Below are 15,657 nucleotides of genomic sequence, written 5' to 3'. Positions count from 1 at the left end.
AACAAGGCGGCAAAGCTATGAACAATACAGTGCCCTTTGCAAGTATAGTCGCGCCACCTCTGGAAACAAGGCTGAACGAGGCGAGGCCCGCTATAGCCTCCGAGCCCTGTAAAAGAGCCAACGCAGCGACAACGTGCAAGGTCTCAGACTCTAAACAAGACGGGATGAATTGATTTTGCTGCCGCCCGTTGCCGCGACCATCTGTCTAGTGGAAAGCCCGCCCTGATATTTTTCCCTCAACAGGTTTTGTGTTTCACTCGCGGGAGTGGGATGACTGGAGTTGAAAGCCTGCCCTAAGTTTTTTCAAACAGCTCTTGTGTTACACTCGCGGGAGTGTAACGACCGGTGATGTGGTGCATACTGCTCTTTCAGAGTGCGAGCTACGCCGGGCAAAATCAATGGACCCGCTTGTTGCACTGGCATGAGCCGATGGTGTAGGTATGATGTATTGTTCGCAGACATGAAGATTTCCTCAAAAGCCATAGCTGAAAATTCGGTTCAGGGTTATCCCATTTTCAAAGTAATAGTGAGCAACATCAACTTCCAGTGTTCCTTCTTCGAAACGATTGAATTGTTCATTCACAAGTGCAAGTCACTCTAATTGCTGAACGTTTCACACTATAAATAGTTTTGCCTTATGATACAATAATTAAAACAAAACTCGTATAAATGGGCGCTGCCCTTCATAGCGCAGGCACTCCAGTAAAGATCTGTACTGAGTCATCATCAATCCACGTGCTTAAGTCAGCGTGCCAGTCACTGAGGTAGCCAGACTGTCTGTAAAAGGGCTCGCGGATTTGTCGCGTGTCTTAGCACGTCCGCAAAAGATGGTACACGTCGGTTGCCTTGTGCCAAGGTCTTCGAGTTGTGGCAGATGGCGTCAATTAAAGTAGCCCTTCGCACTTCCCATTTCATATTACGCGCGCGGACTGGCACACCTATCAATCCTACTTCGGAATCCAGGCGCTTTTTCTTTTCGTAAGAACTGCTTGTCATTGGGGAGCGTCTTCGCCAACCATCTTGTTAGCTGTGACTGGGACGGCGCCCTTGTTCATTTCGCTTTCGTACGTGCGCACTGTTAGTTGCAAATCACTCTCCTGTTCAGTTGATGTCCAACCTAGAAGGCGAGCTTGTGCAGCAATGGCGTTGATGAGTACTTACCATGTAGACCTTCAACACAAGCGTGCTCTCCCTCTGTGCGGCGACGGCATTTAACATGCAAGCATGAAAAATATATAATAGAAAAGTATGTAATAGCTGGGTCTTACCAGTACTCACCTACGGGGCAGAAACCTGGAGGCTTACGAAAAGGGTTCTACTCAAATTGAGGACGACGCAACGAGCTATGGAAAGAAGAATGATAGGTGTAACGTTAAGGGATAAGAAAAGAGCAGATTGGGTGAGGGAACAAACGCAAGTTAATGACATCTTAGTTGAAATCAAGAAAAAGAAATGGGCATGGACAGGACATGTAACGAGGAGGGAAGATAACCAATGGTCATTAAGAGTTACAGAATGGATTCCAAGGGAAGGGAAGCGTAGCAGAGGGCGGCAGAAAGTTACGTGGGCGGATGAGATTAAGAAGTTTGCAGGCACGGCATGGCCACAATTAGTACATGACCGGGGTTGTTGGAGAAGTATGGGAGAGGCCTTTGCCCTGCAGTGGGCGTAACCAGGCTGATGATGATGATGATGATGATGATGATGATGATGATGATGATGATGATGATGATGAAAAATACCTGCACAAGGCATCGAAGGCCGCACAGCGGCGTTTGTTGTTCGACAAACTGTTGACAACTGTGCAGTATGTCTGAACTTTATTTTCCTCTTTTCTCTTGCATGCTTCCGTAAGTGCAAAAGCATGTACGCGTATGACGTAGCAAACTTGGTGGAATAGAACGATAAAGACGATGACACGAAGACATTTGAAATCTACACCACAAGCGCTACACGGTGTACTCTTCATGTGTCTTCGCGTACTTGTCTTTACCGTGCCATTGCATCGAGATTAATTGTGCACCAACTAGCCCAAGCGTCAGTACTACTGCTTAGTTAACAAGCTACGCTGATTCACTTTCTCTGTCGACAAAGAAAAAAGCGCAGTTAGCGCTGTCAAACACTGTGGGAATATTTGGAGCAGCAGAGATATGCGGGATCGAAGCTCAACCTCTGTAGCTTACCCTTTACTGCCTCAGAAAGATCTCTTCAAATGTAATATTCCACGTAGCTGCCGTTGAATATTCTTCAAGTGCTACGACCTTCTCCGTAGACATGTTAACACTGTGGCATTATGATACCACAGTTAGTTTTCATAATGCACATACATGAAATATAACTTCGCTGGAGCCTGGCATGTCAGAAATGTCTATATCTCTTGCGGAATTTCGCCGCGTTTGAGTACAGTAGAACGATGGTAATGGTGGTCGCTCTTCAAAGCGAATAACCGTCTTAGGCCTTTTCAGTCGTTTTTGTGATTGGTCGGAGGTCGGTTTTCAATGGTCGGTCGGTGGTCGGTTAGTGGTCGATGTTCTGGCAATGGTCGATGGTCGGTTTCACCAAGGAAGGAAACGTTCCATCCCTCGCTCTCTCTCGTTTTTTCGCTACCTCTTCCTAATTCGCTCGTTCGTCCGCTCGCTTTAGCACTCGACAACTTACACTTATTGGCTCACTCATTGGTTCGTTCGTTCGCTCGTTCGCTCGTTCGTTCGTTTGCTCGATTGATCGATCGGTCGTGCAGTTAGCTTACATTGACAATGATCGTCGATGGTTCCTGTGCAATTTCTTTTTTTTTTGCCTCTACGATAAAGCGAAGATGTTTCACATGAACCCACAACGTTTACTCAGCGAGGAATGGTGGCTACAACATCACAACTTTCGCGTATTGTATACGGCATTGTAGGTTCATCTCAACCAAACGAGAGTAACTTAAATGCACGCCATTATGCCTGCACGCAGTTTTCCTTATTAGATTACGGTAAATGACAACCAAACCAACAACTTCGTCAGCAGCAGTTCAGCGCTTTAGCTGTTAAGTTAAGGCTGCAGTGCTGTACTTTAGCTGTTCTTTAGTTCTGATGTTACCACAACACGCTAACGGGTATCTTGCAACATTCTGTACGCCTTCAGAACCCACCGCATATCCCCTGCCGGCTTAATCACTCACCCGCTTCGCATCGACGAGCTCAGATTTGTTCCTCGGCCAGCTTAATTAATCCATGTGTCGTCGTTACTGTCGCAAGCATATCGGGAACAAACTTTTCCCTGATGCAACAGAAACCGAGCTGACCTCAGCGAGCATGCACTTCTCTCAAAGCGCAAGTGTTTGCATTACAGTTTCATTCGGTGACATCTGCTGACGATGCTGCCTGGGTGGTGTTGCAGCAACGTCTTCAACTCGTGAATCATTTTTTTTTATTCTGTATGTCTTGGTATTTTTTTTTTGCATATGCAAGCATATCCCTTATGTGCACTCTTTGCACAACTGTTCGCGCCAAGATAGTGCACCAAGACCAAGATTAGTGACGAAAATAATTATATTCAAAATGTGTCGCCAGCAACTTGAATCCCTTATGATTTCAACATGGCTGCAAGTTTGAATAATGTATGCAAAGTGGTTTAGAACGCACATGGCCGGGTGTTTGTTCGCGGTGTCAGTATGTCGTCATGTGGTGGGTGTTATTGATTTCATAGTTTTTCCCAATGTTTAACGTCAGGCACAATTTCTTTTTCGGGTGCGTGGATAACTTCTTTGCAAGCATGCTAGATATGAAATACTTGATAATCTCGCACGCAATCTATATTCTCTAGGCTTGAGAAAGCGTACTGAAGAACTAGAAATTCTTAATCCACTCAGCAGGTGGATGTTTTTCGTTATTCTGAGGATGCAAGAAATGTGCCGATACTAAGTTAATCAGCGCCTGAAGAGGACGCTAACAAAATGTAGGCTGAAGGAGTGCGACGGTATCAATTTCCACTCCTTCTTTCTCACATTTTGACGTCCCAAAGATGAGGCGGTCAATCTTCGGTGCGAAATAAAGCACGCAAGTGCCCTGTGTATACCTGATACTCAAAGAAAAAGAAAAAGAAGGGGATAGTAGACTGTATCGGAGACGCAGCGACAGCGGGTGCGTGAAACTTCCTGTGTGTGCTGCAGATGGTGCATGCGCACTGGGCTACCGGTATGACGTCATCTAATACATAAGTTATGTTTATTCACGCGTTTGAAAGCATGCACGACTATATTCACGTTACAGTTATCGAGCGGGCAGCTTACGGTCTAATTTTGCAATTGTGCCCACTCCCTATTTGTAGTGGGCCCGTTTTTTTCGCAGTGGGGGTATAGGTACTAGGACAAAGAACTCCCCCCCCACCCCTACTGCTGGCGCCCGAGACTGCTCTGCTCCACACAAGCCTGTCACACTCCTAGATAGATGGCGCTGTTGCGCTCGCAGGAGCGAGGGCGTTGCCCGTCAGCGCTGTGTGTTTTCTCTTCTCGTGCTTTTGCCTTTCTCCTAGTAGTTCGCTCTCCGGAATTAGCCATTAAACCCGGTCGCTGCAACTTTGTGCAAACTCGCTAGTGAGAAGCCCGCGGGCAACCAATCACGTTTATATGAGACGGTAGCAAATCCACTTAGGCATTCCGGACTGCTCAGCGCGAGCTGCCCGCGTAACTTTCCGTAGATGCAGCGGGAGTCGCCCATTTCAGTCATAAGCAAGCGCGGAATTCGGGCATGCAATAGCACTGACGTGGTAGCATTCGGTTACTTTTCACTGTTATCCACTTGGAAAGCCAGCTGAGCGAAGGCACGAGTTCGCGAATCGGGAGCACAGACAGTATGCTTAAGGTTGTCCCAGCCATGCGCGCCAGTGTTTACGATGAGCAAATACGCCCTGTCGTGTCAGGGCGTCTATGAGGAAAAAGCTGGCCCCGGCTGCCTCCGGCTTTTAAAGCGACTGTGTGTGGTCTGTGTAAAGCGGTACACTACGAAGAAAGCTACGCGCGAGAAATGAATGTGTAATTTATCTCGTCTTTGCGAATAGCATAAAAAATTCAACAGGAAGTGTCAAAATCAGGCTACAAGGATCCAATCTGCAAAAGACCTGTAAATTTTTTTTACGTTCGTGCTCTTTATTCACTCTTTAACGGAGAGACTCGATAAGAATTCCGGAGGACTTATAAGAATTGCAATGCTGCTGTAGCATCAGCAAATATTACGTGAGCAGTGGTATGAAAACTATATAATATTATGCAATGATCTTTTGCGGATGTTTTGACTTTACCGAGAGCAGAGGAAGTTGTATGGTCGCCTTCTTCAGTCCCTTCAGTCGAGAAAGACATGTAACATGGCCGCCTGGCTTGCACTGTTCTGCAGCGTCAGCTGGTGAACAGGTATAGGCAGCTAAGCATAAGAACAAATCAGCAAGGCAGGCTTTAGATCAGATTATCTCCCTCTTTAAGGCAATGATGAGACCGTATGTGGAGCATTTGTACTGATAATGGAGAAAATACTAAACGTTTATCTAAAACCCACATATTAAATTGTAGAAGCGTATTATGAAGAAACCCTGACGCATTTTTTACTGCATACTCTCGGTACAACTTCTGCGCAGTAACGAAAACAGCACTATTTTGGTACATCCTCGCATGAGAACTTGTAACTCAGAATGTGAACTGCTTTGGTGGCAGCCAGTCTCTCAATTTAAATAAAGGAAGAATCATGTTACATTATGTGCAGATAAATGAACATAAAGTTTTTGAATCTCTCCGTGTTTATCTCTGCCCTCACTCCCTACTCTCTCAACTACCCCCCCCCCCCAGCCCCCCTTAAGAAACATGTAATAGCCCGAAAGCTTAGGTGTCCAAGTGATGAAAGTTAAGCCGGCTCATATACCACATGGCGAAATAGAACCATTAGACTAGGGAACAAACTGCACCCGAGACATAGTACTTGTCGCGCGCATCTTACAAGTGTAATCCAAGAGAAACAGAGCAAGTGTTATGCATAATGAGTAATAGAGGTTTATCTCTGCTAGCATTTTTACATGTCGTATTGCTCACTTTCCGTAGCGCGTTACAAGACGCAGGAATTACACAGGGACGCATATTTAGCAACGCTTCTGCTGGTTCCCGGTATAAGCATCGGCTTGGTCCACTTCAACACAATCCGGTTTAATTTGCTTCAGGCAACTCTGTGGAAGCTGCAGGCAAGTACTATTATGATTAGGATGTATCACGCTGCTAATTTCGAGGCGAAGTCGTTGATATATGCGTAGTCCTCCGTGGAAGCACCTATTCCTACATTGCAACTAAAACGCACGGACTTAATATTGCCCCGAATCGCTAAAAGATTACGTTTTTAGGTCGCGAATGCAGGCACCATTATGAGTTGTTCTCAATAAATATAAACGACTGTAACCCTAACAATGAATATTCAGCCTGATAATAGTTAGGCTTTCGTTTCGGGCACGCACAGTTTTATGTATCTAAATCGAAGGTGCAGTCGCAAATTGAGTCTGATCTTATGCGACAAAAAGAAGCTGCAGTGTTGAAGTCCGAAGCATGTAACCAGCATCATGATGTAACTGCGTAATGCTCCCCCCGCTTACCACGAGTAACATCATGACACACATTGGTTACGAACCCTAGCGCGACTTCAATGACGGCCCAACGTTAAAAAAAATTAAATTATGGGGTTTTACGTGCCAAAACCACTTTCTGATTATGAGGCACGCCGTAGTGGAGGACTCCGGAAATTTCTACCACCTGGGGTTCTTTAACGTCCACCTAAATCTAAGCACACGGGTGTTTTCGCATTTCGCCCCCATCGAAATGCGGCCGCCGTGGCCGGGATTCGATCCCGCGACCTCGTGCTCAGCAGCCCAACACCATAGCCACTGAGCAACCACGGCGGGTGACGGCCCAACGTCACGCAACACATAATTCCTCTTTGCTCCAATATCTGTTTTCGCCACATGAACTCCAGGATGTCCTGTCGATGGTCTCTAGCTTATCTCTGCGTCTGAGCTTGCTTGCGATTGCTCGAACGCAGTATATGATGCGTAATTTAGTTATTACGCCGCCGCCTTCTAATGTACAGCGTTTTGCCACCCACTGGCAAATACGCCTCCATCACCCTATGATATGCGTTGCGCACACTCACGCACACACGCACGAAGGCACACACACACACAACACACGACACACGCACACACACACAACACTCGCACACGCAACACACACGCCCATACGACACGCACACTCACCACACAAGAAACACACGCACATACACAACAGTCACACACACAGCACACAACACGCATGCACAAACACACACACAAACACACGTGCACACACAACACACAGAACACACATGCCCACACGCAACATACGTAAACACAACACACAACACGCACACACACAGCACACCCACAAAACGCACACAATACGCACACTCACAGTACATGACACACACGCACACAACACACACAAAATACATACACAGAACACACGCAATGCACACACAAGACACGCACACTCACAACACGCAGCACACAACACACACGTACACACAACACACACGCACACACACAACTCACATACAAAACACAGCACACGTGCACACAGTAAACGCACACTCAGAACACGCAGCACACAACACACACACGTACACACAACACACACGCACGGACCCACAAGTAACATACACACAACACACAGCGCACACAACACATACAACGCACACATCACACATAACACACACTCGCCCACGCCCACGCAACCCACACAACACACACACGCACACAAAACGCACACACACCTTTGCCCGTCTCCTACGGCGTCAGCTCCCTCGACAGCAATTTTGCCTTCGGCTGCTGCTAAATTGCTAGCTGGCTCGTTCACAGTGCTTTACTGTCGTTCCTCCGGGGGTTGTGTCGCATGCACTTTTCCGTTTCTGTCGCGTCCTCGCTCGCGCCGTCTCCAAGCGTCCAAGTTTTCGAGGAACGCTTGCATTCCCAACTGGGAACGAATCACCGCAGGGCGATGACGGGGCGTGAATTGCCAATGGCATCGTTTATTTTAGTGTCGCCAAGCGCAGATTCCACAGCCGGGGGCCATGCTGTCGCGGTCGTCCGATGAGTTAAGCGGCGGCTGAGGCTGTGCAAAAATACGTGCGAATAGCTACCCGCCCCGGTAAGTCGATCTATATGAAAGGTTTATCGAGTTCCTCGAAATCTGCATGTATATGAGACCTTGTGTTACACGACAGGAACATCAACAAAATGCAGAAGCAGACTTAACAGGTCGACATGGCTTTGACTTCATTCCCTGTGGCCGCAGCCGCCTCTCCCAACGGGGATGCTGCCTTCTCCTGAAAACAACAAGAACAACAAGAACAACAACAACAATAACAACAACAACAACAAACACAACAACAACAACAACTTGTTTGCGATCCACGGCGGTGGCGTTCTCTTCCACTACAGTAATGCCTGCTGCGACATTCGGGATGCATGCACAGGCGCTGTCTATCTGAAGCTCCGCGTGAATCTCAAAAGGCCGCACTAAATGACAAGATGCGAAACTGCGTGACAGCACACAGCAACTAGAGTGTCGAGATCTCAACTCTACATTGCATCAGGGGCAGGAGTTCGATCCCGAATGGAGGTAGTGAGCGATGTTTCGTTTTTTATTGCGTTTGCGTTATATGTGAACTCTGCCCACTTTGGAGGCATTTAAGAGAAATTACTCGCCGATACCGAAGGCAACACAGTATAACACTGTATCTCAAGGTAATAGCTATCAGCGGAGTAGAATGCTAGAAACTGGCGAAGTCGTTTGAAAGCGCGGCTTTGACATGAAACAGGCATGTGTGCGATCATGGCGTAATGGTTACAGCATTGGGCAGCTGTGCTGGAAGACAGAAGCTCAAAACCCATCATTGGTCACTCTTTTCTTTATAGAACTACACGTGGACCTACCCCGCTTCAGGAATATGTAACAGAATACTAGGCATGCGCTGAGCGACAGTGACTGGGTCACAGTGCGCTTAAAATCGCAGGTTTCTGAGAGATACGAGATATGCGAATGTCACTTTGATAAACGAGACTGTGCGAAAGGTCGTCTGAGATGCACACGCTCGCAGCTATCCTGACATCACAATTCAAGTTTGCTTATCGAATACCTCGAGAGTTAACCTGGCCTAGTATCTCTTTAGCCCTATGGCAAAGGTGGGGATGAGGGGGTGGCCTAATGGCGATGACACGGTAGTGAGATTGACGTCATCAGCGCAGCGGAGAGAACGGGTGGACACAGTTAAACCTTTGTTTAGAACTTTTAGCTGTTGTCGCTCTAAAGTAATGTCAGGTGGCACTTACAATTGTCTACAGTGAACTCTGACGAAACGTTTGGTGAGTTAGCGAGAAACAGTGAAAGAGGTAGGAGAGTCAATTGAAGCAAATGTGTTTAGGCTGTGAGCTTTATCTTCACTCATCTCACAAAGCTTTGAAGGATCTCTATTCGATAATTGAGATCACAACTTGAGCCAGATATTTGTCAAGTGAATGATGATATGAAGAGACATTAACGATATATTTATCCCTAGGTTTAGTTCACATCATATCCGATATATTGAAGTCCGAAAGCTGAAGCTTATGTTATCTCCGATCGATTGTAGGAAGCAAGAAATAAAAGGTGCAAATTAAGCTCTAAAAAGTCACTTTATGAGTGATGAGAACATTTCTGTGCGTCCTCGGAATAAGCCGATTGAAGAGCTAGTCTGAAAGTCGTTGCACACTGCTGTTCCAACTATCGCCTCCAAAAGCGCCGAAAAAAGTTACGAAGTGCATTAAACGGAGAATGACGGGAATTTTTTAAAGAACGCATCGAGATTCGGACGTGGTCAAGTCTACCATAGCGCTGAGTAAACGTATTAATGAACCAAAATTAACTAGTAACATTCATTCAAAAATTCCCGGCAATTATTACAAATATTTCATTGAAGCGAGCATGGGCTTTGGTCAGTGCCCTTGACCAGAAATGGCTAGCCCGTAGCACCGACGTTGAGGTGTATATAATATCTGGAAGATACGTGATTGTTCACAGTTTGGTGTGAACGAATTTTAATGGGGGCAGCTGTTGTGGTCGTAGCATTCCCCCTCTTTGAAGAAGTTTTTTTGCAATTCTCCAAGGCACATGACATCTTCGTGTACTTGTTGAAGCTATTTTTTGAATGCGTAGAACGACATCGAGAACACGCTTAGTTGGAGGACCAAAAACGCTTTATTCAAGCACTAAGAGAACAGCGGGATGTACACTGTCGTCCTTTATGAAAGGGAACACGCGAGCGCGTGGCATGCGCTCTGCGATGGCTGCCTGCAGCACCATCAACCGAGAGCTTAAGAAAGCACGTCCGCTTTTGGCGTCATCTGTTGGCAAACAAAATAACGAGTCATGGCCGGTGGACAAGCGCTGCTAGATTACGCTCCCTCTTCACTCGCGCAACGGGCGATGGCTGTAGCGCGTGGTCTGGCGCCAACAAATCGAGCGTGGTGCACAAGCACGGTCGTTATTTTGTTTGCCAATAGATGACGCCAAAAGTGGTCGCGCTTTCTTTAGCTGTAGGTTGATGGCACTGTAGGCAGCCGCCGCAGAGCGCAGGCCACGCGTTCGCGTGTTCCCTTTAAGAAAGGGCGACAGTGTACGATACAATAGTTTTTTTTCCAAGAGCAGCCAGTTTCTATTACATACGATATATATATATATATATATATATATATATATATATATATATATATATATATATATATATATATATATATATATGTGTGTGTGTGTGTGTGTGTGTGTGTTCTCTTGGGTAGCCCCATCCACTTCCAGCCTACCCAGCTGGTCCAAGCTGCTGCCCCGGGTCTCTCCTTGCCGCTAGCATAGCGGACACTCGATGAGGTGGTGCAACACAGACGCATCCGCGATGTTACAGCGGGCGCAAGCAGAGAACGGCCTCTTCTTAATGCTATGCAAGAAGTGAAATGTGTAGGCCACCTCCAGGCACAGTCGGTGTATGAGCGCATCGAAATTGCTATCAATGCACTGGCGTGTTATGAAGCGCAAGAGCAGGTCAGTCCTGAATAGGAACCATGCACCTTGCCTGGTCGTAAGACCACGCAGTTTAACGAAGTCTTTGTCTCACGCTAGTTGAAAAACGCTCGTGTTTCGACACTGGATATTCAGTGTAGGTCAAGGTATACAAACTACGTGCCGCAGTCACGAATCTGTTTACCGTCTCATTTCCTCATTTCCATTTAGGAAGGTCCTCGTTTGGGCTGCTTGGTTGGAATTAATTAAAGTAACGGTTCCAAGGTAGAACTTTTACAAAATAGAAAAGAAGTGTATAAAAACATGGCGCTTGATCTGATACATTGTCGCTACTTTTAGCGAATAGCGTTGTCTGTCTTAGTTTTTTATTATAGTATTGCTCCAGCTCGATGTTCTGTAATCGTGTACTGTCATGCGATGCGTTTCGACCGCTACAGTGATCTAATAGTTTTATGCTATTTTTATTGTGTTGTGTTCTAACCGCCTCAGATATGAATTATGATGGATGGCGAATGACTGTCCAAATGTCGTACTAATTGTTCTCGAAGGCACAGCATATCCTATTAACCAAATAGAAATTGAAATTGGAAGGATGATAGTTTCAGCATTTCTGTTAGTGACTCCTCGTAATTACACACTCAATAAATCACAATTTAGTCCGATGGCAGTCAGGTCGCTTTTTGTCATAAAACTAAATAATTGTCTTTCAAAGCACATGCATATGATAATCACTGGCAGCAGGCATCACGAGGAATGAACAGCTATTCATTCATAACTGCTCGCGAAATGCAGCAGGTTCAACATCCTGGCAAATATGGTAGGGCTTTAAGTAATGTAGTCACGTGTGTGCTAATAATCCGCACCATAATGTGAAATGGAGCCACATCGTGCCAACAGGATCTTCACTTTACTTGCAGCTTAATGTGCAGGTTGTTTTTTTTTGTTCTGCCACTACTGGCAAAATTGGAAAAAATAGGTCGCGCACACAAAAATGCGCCGCCTTCTTGAAGGCATTAATGTTGTATTTGTTCAGTCTGTGTAATTGCATTATTGGCTTTACACTTGTGTAACTTGAGTTACTGTGATATTTTTTTACGCTATTTCCAGATTACTACATCATTAGCGTCGAACATCATGTGTTGTCGTTTTAGACGTTCGTATCCAGTAAACATCATGCTGCTAAGCGCGCTTAGTACTTCCTTTGTATGTTTCGGCCGCTACTTTATATGGTGGTTCCAACTTTGACGTACGAAACCTGTGACTAAAAAAAAGTGAATACTGTGCCTGTTTCTGAATTAATCACTGTAGCTAATAATAAACCGTGCCCCTACTTCCTCATGCACTGCCAATAGCCATTCTTCAACAATCGTATGTGCCAGTTCTCAGAACAAACGCGCTCTTATTGATGTTATGTCGTACGCGTTCCACTAAGTAATGTATGGAAGGAATGCAGCGTACATTAAGACCATTCTAATGCAAGCATTTCGAGATGTGAATTGAGCGAGCCCTAGATAACGGCATCCTTGTGTCCGAGTCGGGTTGTTCCCATAAACTATTAATGATCAACCGTTATGGTTTAGGCTGCATATTTTATCTTCTTAGTTGTGCAGCATAATGGGCTTTACGGTTGCGTTTGGTGACTCGAGGTAGAAAAAAGAAAAGCCCGTATGGCCGCTTTGCCGCTATGAATACGCAATAACGAGGAACGACGTGGCGGCACTTCGTTGCATCGATCGATGGGAATGATGGCGCAGTCTGGAGATAACGCCTCGGCTCGGCGAAATGGTTTGTATTCCCCTGACGGTACTAGTTAATTCTCTCCATTGCAAATTTAGTAATGTCCCGTTTTCTGAATGTTCGATCGGAATCATGAGAACCACACAGCTGTGCAAGAAATGATTTCTTTTTCTTTCTTTCTTTTGCACTCGGAGGCTGACTACGGGAACCAACCTGAGCGGGGTGTTATTTTGAGATTTACGCCATATATGCGCTACTGTGTAGCATCTCAGCAGCCCACTGGTGGTAGCACAGGCCTTTACCGGTCACTCTCAATGCTGTTTCAGTATTCTATGTTCTATATATATATATATATATATATATATATATATATATATATATATATATATATGTTTATGTGTGTGTGTATGTGTGTCGGTAGTTGGCAGCCTTTCCGCGTTGCCATGATTGCTTTTGTGACTCCTACAATTCGTCTTCCCTCCCCCTTCGCTCCCTCTCTGTCTCTTATCTTTCTATTCCCTCTTTCCCGTCCCCCAAAGTAGGGTAACCAACAAGCCTCATTTCTGCTTAACATCCCTGCCTTCTCTGTTTGTTTTTTCTTCGTCCTACAATTAGTCTATAATAAATTGAGCTCACGTGAGATATCGTTACGGTTGGGTCTTAAGTTCCGAATTCGGGCGTTACAAAGCAAACCACGTAAACGCGTGAACAGATTCCCGAAGGCAAATGTCAGTTTGATGCCCCATGTGCACAAGTTGAAAAAAAAAATTGTTGAAAGGCGATCCAAAGTCCAGTCGAAATCGGTGAGAGAGAACATTTTTCTGAGCGACTACGGGGAGAGAATGCAGCGCAGTCACTGAGCACGACACTCTACTGCTTCAACCTTCGCGTGAGGGCAGTTGGAGGAGCGACGGACTCTTCAATTAAATGTTCTGGCATCCTTATCTTTGGGATCGGTCCACATTCGAACCTATGATGACCACTTAATAAGTGTAAGTAATTTCTGGGGTTTTACATTCCGAAACTACGATCTGATAATAAGGCGCGCCGTTGTGGGAGAAAAGTGGTACGAAAACGTGGTAGTAACTCACTGGGAAAGACTTCGCCTCAGAAAGGAATGAAACCTGATGGAATGAGCACTCATGTACCTTAGGTATTTGAGTTGCTGATACTGAACGTACCTTGTGATACATGGAGCCGTATGTGCACTTAGCTTTCTGCATACTTGACCGAATTGCCCTACAGCTCTGCCATCAAGTACCGGTCACCTTTTTAAGCACTTCCTGAGATCAGCGGACAGCGCGGGCATATATATATCAAAACGTTTATTTAAAAGAAAAAAAATGCAGAAAGCGAGTGGGTGGAGCCCCTAGTCCAGGGCCCCACTGGCTTGAGCGGTCCGCCGTGCTTGGTCGAGAAGCGCTAGTTGCATCTCCCGATCCTCGCTGGCGAGCACATTCACGACCAATTTCAAACTCTTGGCCTTCAAATGCAATTTACAAACGTCTACTTTCTATTTCTACTTCTATCAATTTTCGCCTGTTATCCCTTAGCCGAATCTTTCTGTCTATCCGTCCGTCCGTCCGAATTTTTCCTGGCAGTCGAAATTTCCCACGGCAGATGATTTCGCAGGTTCTATCCTGGCACTCCGGTAAACGTTACACTTTTGTGTATCTGGCTGCAGCAGCTGACAAGCTTACATCTCGCTCTTTCTGTACAACTGCAGGACCGCGACGAATGACCTGAGCGGAGCGCCTACTCGGAGCCCACAGCATGACGGAGTCTCCGGAACCGGCTGCCACTTCGGCTCCAACCGCGCCGGAAGTGGGTCTCACCATGGCTCCGCGATTGCCACCTCCGCAGATCATCGTCGAGGAGCTCTCCGGAGACGACCAGTACGAGGACGTAGGGGAGGCGCCGTCTTGCGACCGCTTGCTCACCGTGGACGGCGCCTGGCTCGAACACCCACCTCGTCGCGTCAGGCGATCGTACAGGTAAGTGGGGGCTGTTTCAGTGTGTCTCTGATACGCACCCTTTCATCGGTAGCCGACGCTGAGGGCTGTTTCATCTGTTCGCACGTTGATGCAAAGTGGGCATGTCGCCGGAGTCCCCTAACGGTCTTTACTTCGAAAGTCAAAACGAAAGATATCCCCTCTCAACGACATGTTTCAATATGAACATGTCATACTCGATTAATTCACCACGCGGCGTATGAGAAAAAAGAAAATACCAACTCAAAAGATAAAGGTAGAACCCCGACTTCCCAAGCACATCCAGAAGGTTGCGACGATCTGGGCCAGACGCATGTCCTCATTAGAACTCAAACAGTCGATTATATTTCATCTCACGAAATTCATGCTGTCCAGCGAAAACTATTGATTGCGTCAGCCAACCAGACCACAAAGCCAGAGTGGCGAACTTCCTGCACATGGGAAGCCTACCAGGTGAGCATAGGCATCCGTCTTACAGTGGCAAAACTAAGGAACGGAACGTACCTCACCATGTATATTATTTTCCTTGTACTGTGTCTTAGCGCTTGTCTCCTGAAATATCAACTATACTACGCCAACCAGGTCGAGTTTATGCATTTCTTCATCGAAACGGTCGTGTTCTTCCTTCCCCCGCGTTTCTTAGCGCCATGGTCTACCGACTTCTCAACGGAGCATATGTAATGCTCGCTTATAGTATATATGGTATGAGGCCGTACTAAACGTACATGAAACGATGCAAACAATTTATTCTTGACATTAAATAGTAGCAGATAAATTGCAAGAACATAGATCTGTTAACTTTATTATGCTCATAACATTTTTCTAAGAATA

General features: G+C 46.1%; 1 protein-coding gene across 7 annotated transcripts in view; it reads left to right on the top strand.

The window, feature by feature from the left end:
* The window catches only part of LOC139050528 (achaete-scute homolog 1a-like), a 497,333-nt gene extending 482,505 nt beyond the window's left edge, over nt 1–14,828 (top strand). For all 7 annotated transcript variants that reach the window (XR_011508925.1, XR_011508926.1, XR_011508927.1 and 4 more), the window contains one exon: nt 14,562–14,828. The gene's annotated coding sequence lies outside the window, so the exon portion shown is untranslated. The remainder of the gene's footprint in view (nt 1–14,561) is intronic.
* The last annotated feature ends 829 nt before the right edge of the window (nt 14,829–15,657 follow it).

Source organism: Dermacentor albipictus, chromosome 10 (assembly GCF_038994185.2).
Source record: "Dermacentor albipictus isolate Rhodes 1998 colony chromosome 10, USDA_Dalb.pri_finalv2, whole genome shotgun sequence".
NCBI classification, from domain to species: domain Eukaryota; kingdom Metazoa; phylum Arthropoda; class Arachnida; order Ixodida; family Ixodidae; genus Dermacentor; species Dermacentor albipictus.
Note: the sequence above shows the minus strand (reverse complement) of the source record. Positions and strands in the feature narration are given on the sequence as shown.